Below are 19,309 nucleotides of genomic sequence, written 5' to 3' on the forward strand. Positions count from 1 at the left end.
AGGAGATCTCTTGGTAGTTTTTACACTACCTTGGTAGGCAGCTGAAAGGCACCACAAAAGTTGTTCTACCTGCTTTCTGGGCTGAGATGGGGAACCGCTGAATTTTGGACTCGGCCGGTGACAAAATGTTCCAAACACACCCCATGCACAACTCCACCGGGGAAGGTGCCAGACAGGAGTTCTCTTAATAGTTTTTACACTACCTTGGTAGGCAGCTGAAAGGCACCACAAAAGTTGTTTTACCTGCTTTCTGGGCTGAGATGGGGAACCGCTGAATTTTGGACTCGGCCGGTGACAAAATGTTCCAAACACACCCCATGCACAACTCCACTAGCGAAGGTGCCAGGGACGAGTTCTGTTGGTAGTTTTTACATTGCTCCGGTAGGCAGCAAAAGGACACCACAAAAGTTGTACTTCCTGCTTTCTGGGCTGAGATGGGGAATCGCTGAATTTTGGACTCGGCCGGTGACAAAATGTTCCAAACACACCCCATGCACAACTCCACCGGGGAAGGTGCCAGGCAGGAGTTCTCTTGGTAGTTTTTACACTACCTTGGTAGGCATCTGAAAGATACCACAAAAGTTGTTCTACCTGCTTTCTGGGCTGAGATGGGGAACCGCTGAATTTTGGAGTCGGCTGGTGACAAAATGTTCCAAAGAAATCCCATGCACAACTCCACCGGGGAAGGTGCCAGGCAGGAGTTCTCTTAGTAGTTTTTACACTACCTTGGTAGGCATTTGAAAGGCACCAAAAAAGTTGTTCTTCCTGCTTTCTGGGCTGAGATGGGGAACCGCTGAATTTTGGAGTCGGCCGGTGAAAAAATGTTCCAAAGACACCCCATGCACAACTCCACCGGGGAAGGTGCCAGACAGGAGTTCTCCTGGTAGTTTTTACATTGCTCCGGTAGGCATCTGAAAGACACCACAAAAGTTGTTTTACCTGCTTTCTGGGCTGAGATGGGGAACCGCTGAATTTTGGACTCGGCTGGTGACAAAATTTTAATAAATACACCCAATGCACAACTCCACTAGCGAAGGTGCCAGGAACGAATTCTGTTGGTAGGTTTTACATTGCTCCGGTAGGCATCTGAAAGACACCACAAAAGTTGTTCTACCTGCTTTCTGGGCTGAGATGGGGAACCGCTGACTTTTGGACTCGGCTGGTGACAAAATGTTCCAAAGACACCCCCTGCACAACTCCACCGGGGAAGGTGCCAGACAGGAGTTCTCCTGGTAGTTTTTACATTGCTCCGGTAGGCATCTGAAAGACACCACAAAAGTTGTTCTACCTGCTTTCTGGGCTGAGATGGGGAACCGCTGAATTTTGGAGTCGGCCGGTGACAAAATGTTCCAAACACACCCCATGCACAACTCCACCGGGGAAGGTGCCAGAAAGGAGTTCTCCTGGTAGTTTTTACATTGCTCCGGTAGGCATCTGAAAGACACCACAAAAGTTGTTCTACCTGCTTTCTGGGCTGAGATGGGGAACCGCTGAATTTTGGAGTCGGCCGGTGACAAAATGTTCCAAACACACCCCATGCACAACTCCACCGGGGAAGGTGCCAGACAGGAGTTCTCTTAGTAGTTTTTACACTACCTTGGTAGGCAGCTGAAAGGCACCACAAAAGTTGTTCTTCCTGCTTTCTGGGCTGAGATGGGGAACCGCTGAATTTTGGAGTCGGCCGGTGACAAAATGTTCCAAACACACCCCATGCACAACTCCACCGGGGAAGGTGCCAGACAGGAGTTCTCTTAATAGTTTTTACACTACCTTGGTAGGCATCTGAAAGGCACCACAAAAGTTGTTGTACCTGCTTTCTGGGCTGAGATGGGGAACCGCTGAATTTTGGAGTCGGCCGGTGACAAAATGTTCCAAACACACCCCATGCACAACTCCACTAGCGAAGGTGCCAGGGACGAGTTCTGTTGGTAGTTTTTACATTGCTCCGGTAGGCACCAAAAGGACACCACAAAAGTTGTTCTTCCTGCTTTCTGGGCTGAGATGGGGAATCGCTGAATTTTGGACTCGGCCGGTGACAAAATGTTCCAAACACACCCCATGCACAACTCCACCGGGGAAGGTGCCAGGCAGGAGTTCTCTTGGTAGTTTTTACACTACCTTGGTAGGCAGCTGAAAGGCACCACAAAAGTTGTTCTACCTGCTTTCTGGGCTGAGATGGGGAACCGCTGAATTTTGGAGTCGGCCGGTGACAAAATGTTCCAAACACACCCCATGCACAACTCCACCGGGGAAGGTGCCAGACAGGAGTTCTCTTAGTAGTTTTTACACTACCTTGGTAGGCAGCTGAAAGGCACCACAAAAGTTGTTCTTCCTGCTTTCTGGGCTGAGATGGGGAACCGCTGAATTTTGGAGTCGGCCGGTGACAAAATGTTCCAAACACACCCCATGCACAACTCCACCGGGGAAGGTGCCAGACAGGAGTTCTCTTAATAGTTTTTACACTACCTTGGTAGGCATCTGAAAGGCACCACAAAAGTTGTTGTACCTGCTTTCTGGGCTGAGATGGGGAACCGCTGAATTTTGGAGTCGGCCGGTGACAAAATGTTCCAAACACACCCCATGCACAACTCCACTAGCGAAGGTGCCAGGGACGAGTTCTGTTGGTAGTTTTTACATTGCTCCGGTAGGCACCAAAAGGACACCACAAAAGTTGTTCTTCCTGCTTTCTGGGCTGAGATGGGGAATCGCTGAATTTTGGAGTCGGCCGGTGACAAAATGTTCCAAACACACCCCATGCACAACTCCACCGGGGAAGGTGCCAGGCAGGAGTTCTCTTGGTAGTTTTTACACTACCTTGGTAGGCAGCTGAAAGGCACCACAAAAGTTGTTCTACCTGCTTTCTGGGCTGAGATGGGGAACCGCTGAATTTTGGAGTCGGCCGGTGACAAAATGTTCCAAACACACCCCATGCACAACTCCACCGGGGAAGGTGCCAGACAGGAGTTCTCTTGATAGTTTTTGCACTACCTTGGTAGGCATTTGAAAGGCACCACAAAAGTTGTTCTACCTGCTTTCTGGGCTGAGATGGGGAACAGCTGAATTTTGGACTCGGCTGGTGACAAAATTTTAATAAATACACCCCATGCACAACTCCACTAGCGAAGGTGCCAGGAACAAATTCTGTTGGTAGTTTTTACATTGCTCCTGTAGGCATCAAAAAGACACTACAAAAGTTGTTCTACCTGCTTTCTGGGCTGAGATGGGGAATCGCTGAATTTTGGACTCGGCCGGTGACAAAATGTTCCAAAGACACCCCATGCACAACTCCACTAGGGAAGGTGCCAGGCAGGAGTTCTCTTAGTAGTTTTTACACTACCTTGGTAGGCATTTGAAAGGCACCACAAAAGTTGTTGTACCTTCTTTCTGGGCTGAGATGGGGATCCGCTGAATTTTGGACTCGGCCGGTGACAAAATGTTCCAAAGACACCCCATGCACAACTCCACTAGGGAAGGTGCCAGACAGGAGTTCTCTTAGTAGTTTTTACACTACCTTGGTAGGCATTTGAAAGGCACCACAAAAGTTGTTGTACCTTCTTTCTGGGCTGAGATGGGGAACCGCTGAATTTTGGACTCGGCCGGTGACAAAATGTTCCAAAGACACCCCATGCACAACTCCACCGGGGAAGGTGCCAGGCAGGAGTTCTCTTGGTAGTTTTTACACTGCCTTGGTAGGCAGCTGAAAGGCACCACAAAAGTTGTTCTTCCTGCTTTCTGGGCTGAGATGGGGAACCGCTGAATTTTGGACTCGGCCGGTGAAAAAATGTTCCAAACACACCCCATGCACAACTCCACTAGCGAAGGTGCCAGGGACGAGTTCTGTTGGTAGTTTTTACATTGCTCCGGTAGGCATCAAAAGGACACCACAAAAGTTGTTGTACCTGCTTTCTGGGCTGAGATGGGGAACCGCTGAATTTTGGACTCGGCCGGTGACAAAATGTTCCAAAGACACCCCATGCACAACTCCACCGGGGAAGGTGCCAGACAGGAGTTCTCTTAGTAGTTTTTACACTACCTTGGTAGGCAGCTGAAAGGCACCACAAAAGTTGTTCTTCCTGCTTTCTGGGCTGAGATGGGGAACCGCTGAATTTTGGACTCGTCTGGTGACAAAATGTTCCAAACACACCCCATGCACAACTCCACCGGGGAAGGTGCCAGAAAGGAGTTCTCCTGGTAGTTTTTACACTACCTTGGTAGGCATTTGAAAGGCACCACAAAAGTTGTTGTACCTGCTTTCTGGGCTGAGATGGGGAACCGCTGAATTTTGGACTCGGCCGGTGACAAAATGTTCCAAAGACACCCCATGCACAACTCCACCGGGGAAGGTGCCAGAAAGGAGTTCTCTTGGTAGTTTTTACACTACCTTGGTAGGCAGCTGAAAGGCACCACAAAAGTTGTTCTACCTGCTTTCTGGGCTGAGATGGGGAACCGCTGAATTTTGGAGTCGGCTGGTGACAAAATGTTCCAAAGACACCCCATGCACAACTCCACCGGGGAAGGTGCCAGACAGGAGTTCTCTTAGTAGTTTTTACACTACCTTGGTAGGCATTTGAAAGGCACCACAAAAGTTGTTCTTCCTGCTTTCTGGGCTGAGATGGGGAACCGCTGAATTTTGGAGTCGGCCGGTGAAAAAATGTTCCAAAGACACCCCATGCACAACTCCACTAGCGAAGGTGCCAGGGACGAGTTCTGTTGGTAGTTTTTACATTGCTCCGGTAGGCATCTGAAGGACACCACAAAAGTTGTTCTTCCTGCTTTCTGGGCTGAGATGGGGAACCGCTGAATTTTGGAGTCGGCCGGTGAAAAAATGTTCCAAAGACACCCCATGCACAACTCCACCGGGGAAGGTGCCAGACAAGCGTTCTCTTGATAGTTTTTACATTGCTCCGGTAGGCATCAAAAGGACACCACAAAAGTTGTTCTTCCTGCTTTCTGGGCTGAGATGGGGAACCGCTGAATTTTGGAGTCGGCCGGTGACAAAATGTTCCAAAGACACCCCATGCACAACTCCACCGGGGAAGGTGCCAGGCAGGAGTTCTCTTGGTAGTTTTTACACTACCTTGGTAGGCATTTGAAAGGCACCACAAAAGTTGTTCTTCCTGCTTTCTGGGCTGAGATGGGGAACCGCTGAATTTTGGACTCGGCCGGTGAAAAAATGTTCCAAACACACCCCATGCACAACTCCACTAGCGAAGGTGCCAGGGACGAGTTCTGTTGGTAGTTTTTACATTGCTCCGGTAGGCATCAAAAGGACACCACAAAAGTTGTTCTTCCTGCTTTCTGGGCTGAGATGGGGAACCGCTGAATTTTGGACTCGGCCGGTGACAAAATGTTCCAAAGACACCCCATGCACAACTCCACCGGGGAAGGTGCCAGACAGGAGTTCTCTTAGTAGTTTTTACACTACCTTGGTAGGCATTTGAAAGGCACCACAAAAGTTGTTCTTCCTGCTTTCTGGGCTGAGATGGGGAACCGCTGAATTTTGGACTCGTCTGGTGACAAAATGTTCCAAACACACCCCATGCACAACTCCACCGGGGAAGGTGCCAGGCAGGAGTTCTCTTGGTAGTTTTTACACTACCTTGGTAGGCATGTGAAAGGCACCACAAAAGTTGTTGTACCTTCTTTCTGGGCTGAGATGGGGAACCGCTGAATTTTGGACTCGGCCGGTGACAAAATGTTCCAAAGACACCCCATGCACAACTCCACCGGGGAAGGTGCCAGACAGGAGTTCTCTTAGTAGTTTTTACACTACCTTGGTAGGCAGCTGAAAGGCACCACAAAAGTTGTTCTACCTGCTTTCTGGGCTGAGATGGGGAACCGCTGAATTTTGGAGTCGGCCGGTGACAAAATGTTCCAAAGACACCCCATGCACAACTCCACCGGGGAAGGTGCCATACAGGAGTTCTCTTAGTAGTTTTTACACTACCTTGGTAGGCATTTGAAAGGCACCACAAAAGCTGTTCTTCCTGCTTTCTGGGCTGAGATGGGGAACCGCTGAATTTTGGAGTCGGCCGGTGAAAAAATGTTCCAAAGACACCCCATGCACAACTCCACCGGGGAAGGTGCCAGAAAGGAGTTCTGTTGGTAGTTTTTACATTGCTCCGGTAGGCATCAAAAGGACACCACAAAAGTTGTTCTTCCTGCTTTCTGGGCTGAGATGGGGAACCGCTGAATTTTGGACTCGGCCGGTGACAAAATGTTCCAAAGACACCCCATGCACAACTCCACCGGGGAAGGTGCCAGCCAGGAGTTCTCTTGGTAGTTTTTACACTACCTTGGTAGGCAGCTGAAAGGCACCACAAAAGTTGTTCTTCCTGCTTTCTGGGCTGAGATGGGGAACCGCTGAATTTTGGACTCGGCCGGTGAAAAAATGTTCCAAACACACCCCATGCACAACTCCACTAGCGAAGGTGCCAGGGACGAGTTCTGTTTGTAGTTTTTACATTGCTCCGGTAGGCATCAAAAGGACACCACAAAAGTTGTTCTTCCTGCTTTCTGGGCTGAGATGGGGAACCGCTGAATTTTGGACTCGGCCGGTGACAAAATGTTCCAAAGACACCCCATGCACAACTCCACCGGGGAAGGTGCCAGCCAGGAGTTCTCTTGGTAGTTTTTACACTACCTTGGTAGGCAGCTGAAAGGCACCACAAAAGTTGTTCTTCCTGCTTTCTGGGCTGAGATGGGGAACCGCTGAATTTTGGAGTCGGCCGGTGACAAAATGTTCCAAACACACCCCATGCACAACTCCACTAGCGAAGGTGCCAGGGACGAGTTCTGTTGGTAGTTTTTACATTGCTCCGGTAGGCATCAAAAGGACACCACAAAAGTTGTTCTTCCTGCTTTCTGGGCTGAGATGGGGAACCGCTGAATTTTGGACTCGGCCGGTGACAAAATGTTCCAAAGACACCCCATGCACAACTCCACCGGGGAAGGTGCCAGACAGGAGTTCTCTTAGTAGTTTTTACACTACCTTGGTAGGCAGCTGAAAGGCACCACAAAAGTTGTTCTTCCTGCTTTCTGGGCTGAGATGGGGAACCGCTGAATTTTGGACTCGTCTGGTGACAAAATGTTCCAAACACACCCCATGCACAACTCCACCGGGGAAGGTGCCAGGCAGGAGTTCTCTTGGTAGTTTTTACACTACCTTGGTAGGCAGCTGAAAGGCACAAGAAAAGTTGTTGTACCTTCTTTCTGGGCTGAGATGGGGAACCGCTGAATTTTGGAGTCGGCCGGTGACAAAATGTTCCAAACACACCCCATGCACAACTCCACCGGGGAAGGTGCCAGAAAGGAGTTCTCCTGGTAGTTTTTACATTGCTCCGGTAGGCATCTGAAAGACTCCACAAAAGTTGTTCTACCTGCTTCCTGGGCTGAGATGGGGAACCGCTGAATTTTGGAGTCGGCTGGTGACAAAATGTTCCAAAGACACCCCATGCACAACTCCACCGGGGAAGGTGCCAGACAGGAGTTCTCTTAGTAGTTTTTACACTACCTTGGTAGGCATTTGAAAGGCACCACAAAAGCTGTTCTTCCTGCTTTCTGGGCTGAGATGGGGAACCGCTGAATTTTGGAGTCGGCCGGTGAAAAAATGTTCCAAAGACACCCCATGCACAACTCCACCGGGGAAGGTGCCAGAAAGGAGTTCTGTTGGTAGTTTTTACATTGCTCCGGTAGGCATCAAAAGGACACCACAAAAGTTGTTCTTCCTGCTTTCTGGGCTGAGATGGGGAACCGCTGAATTTTGGACTCGGCCGGTGACAAAATGTTCCAAAGACACCCCATGCACAACTCCACCGGGGAAGGTGCCAGGCAGGAGTTCTCTTGGTAGTTTTTACACTACCTTGGTAGGCAGCTGAAAGGCACCACAAAAGTTGTTCTTCCTGCTTTCTGGGCTGAGATGGGGAACCGCTGAATTTTGGACTCGGCCGGTGAAAAAATGTTCCAAACACACCCCATGCACAACTCCACTAGCGAAGGTGCCAGGGACGAGTTCTGTTGGTAGTTTTTACATTGCTCCGGTAGGCATCAAAAGGACACCACAAAAGTTGTTCTTCCTGCTTTCTGGGCTGAGATGGGGAACCGCTGAATTTTGGACTCGGCCGGTGACAAAATGTTCCAAACACACCCCATGCACAACTCCACCGGGGAAGGTGCCAGACAGGAGTTCTCTTAGTAGTTTTTACACTACCTTGGTAGGCAGCTGAAAGGCACCACAAAAGTTGTTCTTCCTGCTTTCTGGGCTGAGATGGGGAACCGCTGAATTTTGGACTCGTCTGGTGACAAAATGTTCCAAACACACCCCATGCACAACTCCACCGGGGAAGGTGCCAGGCAGGAGTTCTCTTGGTAGTTTTTACACTACCTTGGTAGGCATCTGAAAGGCACCACAAAAGTTGTTCTACCTGCTTTCTGGGCTGAGATGGGGAACCGCTGAATTTTGGAGTCGGCCGGTGACAAAATGTTCCAAAGACACCCCATGCACAACTCCACCGGGGAAGGTGCCAGGCATGAGTTCTCTTAGTAGTTTTTACACTACCTTGGTAGGCAGCTGAAAGGCACCACAAAAGTTGTTCTACCTGCTTTCTGGGCTGAGATGGGGAACCGCTGAATTTTGGACTCGGCCGGTGACAAAATGTTCCAAAGACACCCCATGCACAACTCCACCGGGGAAGGTGCCATACAGGAGTTCTCTTAGTAGTTTTTACACTACCTTGGTAGGCATTTGAAAGGCACCACAAAAGCTGTTCTTCCTGCTTTCTGGGCTGAGATGGGGAACCGCTGAATTTTGGAGTCGGCCGGTGACAAAATGTTCCAAACACACCCCATGCACAACTCCACCGGGGAAGGTGCCAGAAAGGAGTTCTGTTGGTAGTTTTTACATTGCTCCGGTAGGCATCAAAAGGACACCACAAAAGTTGTTCTTCCTGCTTTCTGGGCTGAGATGGGGAACCGCTGAATTTTGGACTCGGCCGGTGACAAAATGTTCCAAAGACACCCCATGCACAACTCCACTAGGGAAGGTGCCATACAGGAGTTCTCTTAGTAGTTTTTACACTACCTTGGTAGGCATTTGAAAGGCACCACAAAAGCTGTTCTTCCTGCTTTCTGGGCTGAGATGGGGAACCGCTGAATTTTGGAGTCGGCCGGTGACAAAATGTTCCAAACACACCCCATGCACAACTCCACCGGGGAAGGTGCCAGAAAGGAGTTCTGTTGGTAGTTTTTACATTGCTCCGGTAGGCATCAAAAGGACACCACAAAAGTTGTTCTTCCTGCTTTCTGGGCTGAGATGGGGAACCGCTGAATTTTGGAGTCGGCCGGTGACAAAATGTTCCAAAGACACCCCATGCACAACTCCACCGGGGAAGGTGCCAGGCAGGAGTTCTCTTGGTAGTTTTTACACTACCTTGGTAGGCAGCTGAAAGGCACCACAAAAGTTGTTCTTCCTGCTTTCTGGGCTGAGATGGGGAACCGCTGAATTTTGGACTCGGCCGGTGAAAAAATGTTCCAAACACACCCCATGCACAACTCCACTAGCGAAGGTGCCAGGGACGAGTTCTGTTGGTAGTTTTTACATTGCTCCGGTAGGCATCAAAAGGACACCACAAAAGTTGTTCTTCCTGCTTTCTGGGCTGAGATGGGGAACCGCTGAATTTTGGACTCGGCCGGTGACAAAATGTTCCAAAGACACCCCATGCACACTCCACCGGGGGAAGGTGCCAGGCAGGAGTTCTCTTGGTAGTTTTTACACTACCTTGGTAGGCAGCTGAAAGGCACCACAAAAGTTGTTCTTCCTGCTTTCTGGGCTGAGATGGGGAACCGCTGAATTTTGGAGTCGGCCGGTGAAAAAATGTTCCAAACACACCCCATGCACAACTCCACTAGCGAAGGTGCCAGGGACGAGTTCTGTTGGTAGTTTTTTACATTGCTCCGGTAGGCATCAAAAGGACACCACAAAAGTTGTTCTTCCTGCTTTCTGGGCTGAGATGGGGAACCGCTGAATTTTGGACTCGGCCGGTGACAAAATGTTCCAAAGACACCCCATGCACAACTCCACCGGGGAAGGTGCCAGGCAGGAGTTCTCTTGGTAGTTTTTACACTACCTTGGTAGGCAGCTGAAAGGCACCACAAAAGTTGTTCTACCTGCTTTCTGGGCTGAGATGGGGAACCGCTGAATTTTGGAGTCGGCTGGTGACAAAATGTTCCAAAGACATCCCATGCACAACTCCACCGGGGAAGGTGCCAGACAGGAGTTCTCTTAGTAGTTTTTACACTACCTTGGTAGGCATTTGAAAGGCACCACAAAAGTTGTTCTTCCTGCTTTCTGGGCTGAGATGGGGAACCGCTGAATTTTGGACTCGGCCGGTGACAAAATGTTCCAAAGACACCCCATGCACAACTCCACCGGGGAAGGTGCCAGGCAGGAGTTCTCTTGGTAGTTTTTACACTACCTTGGTAGGCAGCTGAAAGGCACCACAAAAGTTGTTCTACCTGCTTTCTGGGCTGAGATGGGGAACCGCTGAATTTTGGAGTCGGCTGGTGACAAAATGTTCCAAAGACATCCCATGCACAACTCCACCGGGGAAGGTGCCAGACAGGAGTTCTCTTAGTAGTTTTTACACTACCTTGGTAGGCATTTGAAAGGCACCACAAAAGTTGTTCTTCCTGCTTTCTGGGCTGAGATGGGGAACCGCTGAATTTTGGAGTCGGCCGGTGAAAAAATGTTCCAAACACACCCCATGCACAACTCCACTAGCGAAGGTGCCAGGGACGAGTTCTGTTGGTAGTTTTTACATTGCTCCGGTAGGCATCTGAAGGACACCACAAAAGTTGTTCTTCCTGCTTTCTGGGCTGAGATGGGGAACCGCTGAATTTTGGAGTCGGCCGGTGACAAAATGTTCCAAAGACACCCCATGCACAACTCCACCGGGGAAGGTGCCAGACAAGCGTTCTCTTGATAGTTTTTACATTGCTCCGGTAGGCATCAAAAGGACACCACAAAAGTTGTTCTTCCTGCTTTCTGGGCTGAGATGGGGAACCGCTGAATTTTGGAGTCGGCCGGTGACAAAATGTTCCAAAGACACCCCATGCACAACTCCACCGGGGAAGGTGCCAGGCAGGAGTTCTCTTGGTAGTTTTTACACTACCTTGGTAGGCATTTGAAAGGCACCACAAAAGTTGTTCTTCCTGCTTTCTGGGCTGAGATGGGGAACCGCTGAATTTTGGACTCGGCCGGTGAAAAAATGTTCCAAACACACCCCATGCACAACTCCACTAGCGAAGGTGCCAGGGACGAGTTCTGTTGGTAGTTTTTACATTGCTCCGGTAGGCATCAAAAGGACACCACAAAAGTTGTTCTTCCTGCTTTCTGGGCTGAGATGGGGAACCGCTGAATTTTGGACTCGGCCGGTGACAAAATGTTCCAAAGACACCCCATGCACAACTCCACCGGGGAAGGTGCCAGACAGGAGTTCTCTTAGTAGTTTTTACACTACCTTGGTAGGCAGCTGAAAGGCACCACAAAAGTTGTTCTTCCTGCTTTCTGGGCTGAGATGGGGAACCGCTGAATTTTGGACTCGGCTGGTGACAAAATGTTCCAAACACACCCCATGCACAACTCCACCGGGGAAGGTGCCAGGCAGGAGTTCTCTTGGTAGTTTTTACACTACCTTGGTAGGCATCTGAAAGGCACCACAAAAGTTGTTCTACCTGCTTTCTGGGCTGAGATGGGGAACCGCTGAATTTTGGACTCGGCCGGTGACAAAATGTTCCAAAGACACCCCATGCACAACTCCACCGGGGAAGGTGCCAGACAGGAGTTCTCTTAGTAGTTTTTACACTACCTTGGTAGGCAGCTGAAAGGCACCACAAAAGTTGTTCTACCTGCTTTCTGGGCTGAGATGGGGAACCGCTGAATTTTGGAGTCGGCCGGTGACAAAATGTTCCAAAGACACCCCATGCACAACTCCACCGGGGAAGGTGCCATACAGGAGTTCTCTTAGTAGTTTTTACACTACCTTGGTAGGCATTTGAAAGGCACCACAAAAGCTGTTCTTCCTGCTTTCTGGGCTGAGATGGGGAACCGCTGAATTTTGGAGTCGGCCGGTGAAAAAATGTTCCAAAGACACCCCATGCACAACTCCACCGGGGAAGGTGCCAGAAAGGAGTTCTGTTGGTAGTTTTTACATTGCTCCGGTAGGCATCAAAAGGACACCACAAAAGTTGTTCTTCCTGCTTTCTGGGCTGAGATGGGGAACCGCTGAATTTTGGACTCGGCCGGTGACAAAATGTTCCAAAGACACCCCATGCACAACTCCACCGGGGAAGGTGCCAGCCAGGAGTTCTCTTGGTAGTTTTTACACTACCTTGGTAGGCAGCTGAAAGGCACCACAAAAGTTGTTCTTCCTGCTTTCTGGGCTGAGATGGGGAACCGCTGAATTTTTGAGTCGGCCGGTGAAAAAATGTTCCAAACACACCCCATGCACAACTCCACTAGCGAAGGTGCCAGGGACGAGTTCTGTTGGTAGTTTTTACATTGCTCCGGTAGGCATCAAAAGGACACCACAAAAGTTGTTCTTCCTGCTTTCTGGGCTGAGATGGGGAACCGCTGAATTTTGGAGTCGGCCGGTGACAAAATGTTCCAAAGACACCCCATGCACAACTCCACCGGGGAAGGTGCCAGGCAGGAGTTCTCTTGGTAGTTTTTACACTACCTTGGTAGGCATCTGAAAGACACCACAAAAGTTGTTCTACCTGCTTTCTGGGCTGAGATGGGGAACCGCTGAATTTTGGACTCGGCCGGTGACAAAATGTTCCAAACACACCCCATGCACAACTCCACCGGGGAAGGTGCCAGGGACGAGTTCTGTTGGTAGTTTTTACATTGCTCCGGTAGGCATCAAAAGGACACCACAAAAGTTGTTCTTCCTGCTTTCTGGGCTGAGATGGGGAACCGCTGAATTTTGGACTCGGCCGGTGACAAAATGTTCCAAAGACACCCCATGCACAACTCCACTAGCGAAGGTGCCAGGGACGAGTTCTGTTGGTAGTTTTTACATTGCTCCGGTAGGCATCAAAAGGACACCACAAAAGTTGTTCTTCCTGCTTTCTGGGCTGAGATGGGGAACCGCTGAATTTTGGAGTCGGCCGGTGACAAAATGTTCCAAACACACCCCATGCACAACTCCACCGGGGAAGGTGCCAGGCAGGAGTTCTCTTGGTAGTTTTTACACTACCTTGGTAGGCAGCTGAAAGGCACCACAAAAGTTGTTCTTCCTGCTTTCTGGGCTGAGATGGGGAACCGCTGAATTTTGGAGTCGGCCGGTGAAAAAATGTTCCAAACACACCCCATGCACAACTCCACTAGCGAAGGTGCCAGGGACGAGTTCTGTTGGTAGTTTTTACATTGCTCCGGTAGGCATCAAAAGGACACCACAAAAGTTGTTCTTCCTGCTTTCTGGGCTGAGATGGGGAACCGCTGAATTTTGGACTCGGCCGGTGACAAAATGTTCCAAAGACACCCCATGCACAACTCCACCGGGGAAGGTGCCAGGCAGGAGTTCTCTTGGTAGTTTTTACACTACCTTGGTAGGCAGCTGAAAGGCACCACAAAAGTTGTTCTACCTGCTTTCTGGGCTGAGATGGGGAACCGCTGAATTTTGGAGTCGGCTGGTGACAAAATGTTCCAAAGACATCCCATGCACAACTCCACCGGGGAAGGTGCCAGACAGGAGTTCTCTTAGTAGTTTTTACACTACCTTGGTAGGCATTTGAAAGGCACCACAAAAGTTGTTCTTCCTGCTTTCTGGGCTGAGATGGGGAACCGCTGAATTTTGGAGTCGGCCGGTGAAAAAATGTTCCAAACACACCCCATGCACAACTCCACTAGCGAAGGTGCCAGGGACGAGTTCTGTTGGTAGTTTTTACATTGCTCCGGTAGGCATCTGAAGGACACCACAAAAGTTGTTCTTCCTGCTTTCTGGGCTGAGATGGGGAACCGCTGAATTTTGGAGTCGGCCGGTGAAAAAATGTTCCAAAGACACCCCATGCACAACTCCACCGGGGAAGGTGCCAGACAAGCGTTCTCTTGATAGTTTTTACATTGCTCCGGTAGGCATCAAAAGGACACCACAAAAGTTGTTCTTCCTGCTTTCTGGGCTGAGATGGGGAACCGCTGAATTTTGGAGTCGGCCGGTGACAAAATGTTCCAAAGACACCCCATGCACAACTCCACCGGGGAAGGTGCCAGGCAGGAGTTCTCTTGGTAGTTTTTACACTACCTTGGTAGGCATTTGAAAGGCACCACAAAAGTTGTTCTTCCTGCTTTCTGGGCTGAGATGGGGAACCGCTGAATTTTGGACTCGGCCGGTGAAAAAATGTTCCAAACACACCCCATGCACAACTCCACTAGCGAAGGTGCCAGGGACGAGTTCTGTTGGTAGTTTTTACATTGCTCCGGTAGGCATCAAAAGGACACCACAAAAGTTGTTCTTCCTGCTTTCTGGGCTGAGATGGGGAACCGCTGAATTTTGGACTCGGCCGGTGACAAAATGTTCCAAAGACACCCCATGCACAACTCCACCGGGGAAGGTGCCAGACAGGAGTTCTCTTAGTAGTTTTTACACTACCTTGGTAGGCAGCTGAAAGGCACCACAAAAGTTGTTCTTCCTGCTTTCTGGGCTGAGATGGGGAACCGCTGAATTTTGGACTCGTCTGGTGACAAAATGTTCCAAACACACCCCATGCACAACTCCACCGGGGAAGGTGCCAGGCAGGAGTTCTCTTGGTAGTTTTTACACTACCTTGGTAGGCATCTGAAAGGCACCACAAAAGTTGTTCTACCTGCTTTCTGGGCTGAGATGGGGAACCGCTGAATTTTGGACTCGGCCGGTGACAAAATGTTCCAAAGACACCCCATGCACAACTCCACCGGGGAAGGTGCCAGGCAGGAGTTCTCTTAGTAGTTTTTACACTACCTTGGTAGGCAGCTGAAAGGCACCACAAAAGTTGTTCTACCTGCTTTCTGGGCTGAGATGGGGAACCGCTGAATTTTGGACTCGGCCGGTGACAAAATGTTCCAAAGACACCCCATGCACAACTCCACCGGGGAAGGTGCCATACAGGAGTTCTCTTAGTAGTTTTTACACTACCTTGGTAGGCATTTGAAAGGCACCACAAAAGCTGTTCTTCCTGCTTTCTGGGCTGAGATGGGGAACCGCTGAATTTTGGAGTCGGCCGGTGACAAAATGTTCCAAACACACCCCATGCACAACTCCACCGGGGAAGGTGCCAGAAAGGAGTTCTGTTGGTAGTTTTTACATTGCTCCGGTAGGCATCAAAAGGACACCACAAAAGTTGTTCTTCCTGCTTTCTGGGCTGAGATGGGGAACCGCTGAATTTTGGACTCGGCCGGTGACAAAATGTTCCAAAGACACCCCATGCACAACTCCACCGGGGAAGGTGCCAGCCAGGAGTTCTCTTGGTAGTTTTTACACTACCTTGGTAGGCAGCTGAAAGGCACCACAAAAGTTGTTCTTCCTGCTTTCTGGGCTGAGATGGGGAACCGCTGAATTTTTGAGTCGGCCGGTGAAAAAATGTTCCAAACACACCCCATGCACAACTCCACTAGCGAAGGTGCCAGGGACGAGTTCTGTTGGTAGTTTTTACATTGCTCCGGTAGGCATCAAAAGGACACCACAAAAGTTGTTCTTCCTGCTTTCTGGGCTGAGATGGGGAACAGCTGAATTTTGGGCTCGGCCGGTGACAAAATGTTCCAAAGACACCCCATGCACAACTCCACCGGGGAAGGTGCCAGGCAGGAGTTCTCTTGGTAGTTTTTACACTACCTTGGTAGGCAGCTGAAAGGCACCACAAAAGTTGTTCTACCTGCTTTCTGGGCTGAGATGGGGAACCGCTGAATTTTGGAGTCGGCCGGTGACAAAATGTTCCAAAGACATCCCATGCACAACTCCACCGGGGAAGGTGCCAGACAGGAGTTCTCTTAGTAGTTTTTACACTACCTTGGTAGGCATTTGAAAGGCACCACAAAAGTTGTTCTTCCTGCTTTCTGGGCTGAGATGGGGAACCGCTGAATTTTGGAGTCGGCCGGTGAAAAAATGTTCCAAAGACACCCCATGCACAACTCCACTAGCGAAGGTGCCAGGGACGAGTTCTGTTGGTAGTTTTTACATTGCTCCGGTAGGCATCTGAAGGACACCACAAAAGTTGTTCTTCCTGCTTTCTGGGCTGAGATGGGGAACCGCTGAATTTTGGACTCGGCCGGTGACAAAATGTTCCAAACACACCCCATGCACAACTCCACTAGCGAAGGTGCCAGGGACGAGTTCTGTTGGTAGTTTTTACATTGCTCCGGTAGGCATCAAAAGGACACCACAAAAGTTGTTCTTCCTGCTTTCTGGGCTGAGATGGGGAACCGCTGAATTTTGGAGTCGGCCGGTGACAAAATGTTCCAAAGACACCCCATGCACAACTCCACCGGGGAAGGTGCCAGGCAGGAGTTCTCTTGGTAGTTTTTACACTACCTTGGTAGGCATCTGAAAGGCACCACAAAAGTTGTTCTTCCTGCTTTCTGGGCTGAGATGGGGAACCGCTGAATTTTGGACTCGGCCGGTGAAAAAATGTTCCAAAGACACCCCATGCACAACTCCACCGGGGAAGGTGCCAGACAGGAGTTCTCTTGGTAGTTTTTACATTGCTCCGGTAGGCATCTGAAAGACACCACAAAAGTTGTTTTACCTGCTTTCTGGGCTGAGATGGGGAACCGCTGAATTTTGGACTCGGCTGGTGACAAAATTTTAATAAATACACCCCATGCACAACTCCACCGGGGAAGGTGCCAGAAAGGAGTTCTCCTGGTAGTTTTTACATTGCTCCAGTAGGCATCTGAAAGACACCACAAAAGTTGTTCTACCTGCTTTCTGGGCTGAGATGGGGAACCGCTGAATTTTGGAGTCGGCCGGTGACAAAATGTTCCAAACACACCCCATGCACAACTCCACCGGGGAAGGTGCCAGACAGGAGTTCTCCTGGTAGTTTTTACATTGCTCCGGTAGGCATCTGAAAGACACCACAAAAGTTGTTCTACCTGCTTTCTGGGCTGAGATGGGGAACCGCTGAATTTTGGAGTCGGCCGGTGACAAAATGTTCCAAAGACACCCCATGCACAACTCCACCGGGGAAGGTGCCAGACAGGAGTTCTCTTAATAGTTTTTACACTACCTTGGTAGGCATCTGAAAGACACCACAAAAGTTGTTTTACCTGCTTTCTGGGCTGAGATGGGGAACCGCTGAATTTTGGAGTCGGCCGGTGACAAAATGTTCCAAACACACCCCATGCACAACTCCACCGGGGAAGGTGCCAGACAGGACTTCTCTTAATAGTTTTTACACTACCTTGGTAGGCATCTGAAAGGCACCACAAAAGTTGTTGTACCTGCTTTCTGGGCTGAGATGGGGAACCGCTGAATTTTGGAGTCGGCCGGTGACAAAATGTTCCAAACACACCCCATGCACAACTCCACCGGGGAAGGTGCCACGGACGAGTTCTGTTGGTAGTTTTTACATTGCTCCGGTAGGCACCAAAAGGACACCACAAAAGTTGTTCTTCCTGCTTTCTGGGCTGAGATGGGGAATCGCTGAATTTTGGACTCGGCCGGTGACAAAATGTTCCAAAGACACCCCATGCACAACTCCACCGGGGAAGGTGCCAGGCAGGAGTTCTCTTGGTAGTTTTTACACTACCTTGGTAGGCATTTGAAAGGCACCACAAAAGTTGTTCTTCCTGCTTTCTGGGCTGAGATGGGGAACCGCTGAATTTTGGACTCGGCCGGTGAAAAAATGTTCCAAACACACCCCATGCACAACTCCACCGGGGAAGGTGCCAGGGACGAGTTCTGTTGTTAGTTTTTACATTGCTCCGGTAGGCATCAAAAGGACACCACAAAAGTTGTTCTTCCTGCTTTCTGGGCTGAGATGGGGAACCGCTGAATTTTGGACTCGGCCGGTGACAAAATGTTCCAAAGACACCCCATGCACAACTCCACCGGGGAAGGTGCCATACAGGAGTTCTCTTAGTAGTTTTTACACTACCTTGGTAGGCATTTGAAAGGCACCACAAAAGCTGTTCTTCCTGCTTTCTGGGCTGAGATGGGGAACCGCTGAATTTTGGAGTCGGCCGGTGACAAAATGTTCCAAACACACCCCATGCACAACTCCACCGGGGAAGGTGCCAGAAAGGAGTTCTGTTGGTAGTTTTTACATTGCTCCGGTAGGCATCAAAAGGACACCACAAAAGTTGTTCTTCCTGCTTTCTGGGCTGAGATGGGGAACCGCTGAATTTTGGACTCGGCCGGTGACAAAATGTTCCAAAGACACCCCATGCACAACTCCACTAGGGAAGGTGCCATACAGGAGTTCTCTTAGTAGTTTTTACACTACCTTGGTAGGCATTTGAAAGGCACCACAAAAGCTGTTCTTCCTGCTTTCTGGGCTGAGATGGGGAACCGCTGAATTTTGGAGTCGGCCGGTGACAAAATGTTCCAAACACACCCCATGCACAACTCCACCGGGGAAGGTGCCAGAAAGGAGTTCTGTTGGTAGTTTTTACATTGCTCCGGTAGGCATCAAAAGGACACCACAAAAGTTGTTCTTCCTGCTTTCTGGGCTGAGATGGGGAACCGCTGAATTTTGGACTCGGCCGGTGACAAAATGTTCCAAAGACACCCCATGCACAACTCCACCGGGGAAGGTGCCAGGCAGGAGTTCTCTTGGTAGTTTTTACACTACCTTGGTAGGCAGCTGAAAGGCACCACAAAAGTTGTTCTTCCTGCTTTCTGGGCTGAGATGGGGAACCGCTGAATTTTGGACTCGGCCGGTGAAAAAATGTTCCAAACACACCCCATGCACAACTCCACTAGCGAAGGTGCCAGGGACGAGTTCTGTTGGTAGTTTTTACATTGCTCCGGTAGGCATCAAAAGGACACCACAAAAGTTGTTCTTCCTGCTTTCTGGGCTGAGATGGGGAACCGCTGAATTTTGGACTCGGCCGGTGACAAAATGTTCCAAAGACACCCCATGCACAACTCCACCGGGGAAGGTGCCAGGCAGGAGTTCTCTTGGTAGTTTTTACACTACCTTGGTAGGCAGCTGAAAGGCACCACAAAAGTTGTTCTACCTTCTTTCTGGGCTGAGATGGGGAACCGCTGAATTTTGGACTCGGCCGGTGACAAAATGTTCCAAAGACACCCCATGCACAACTCCACCGGGGAAG

The sequence above is a fragment of the Falco biarmicus genome, chromosome 2, assembly GCF_023638135.1.
Source record: "Falco biarmicus isolate bFalBia1 chromosome 2, bFalBia1.pri, whole genome shotgun sequence".
Lineage (NCBI taxonomy): Eukaryota > Metazoa > Chordata > Aves > Falconiformes > Falconidae > Falco > Falco biarmicus.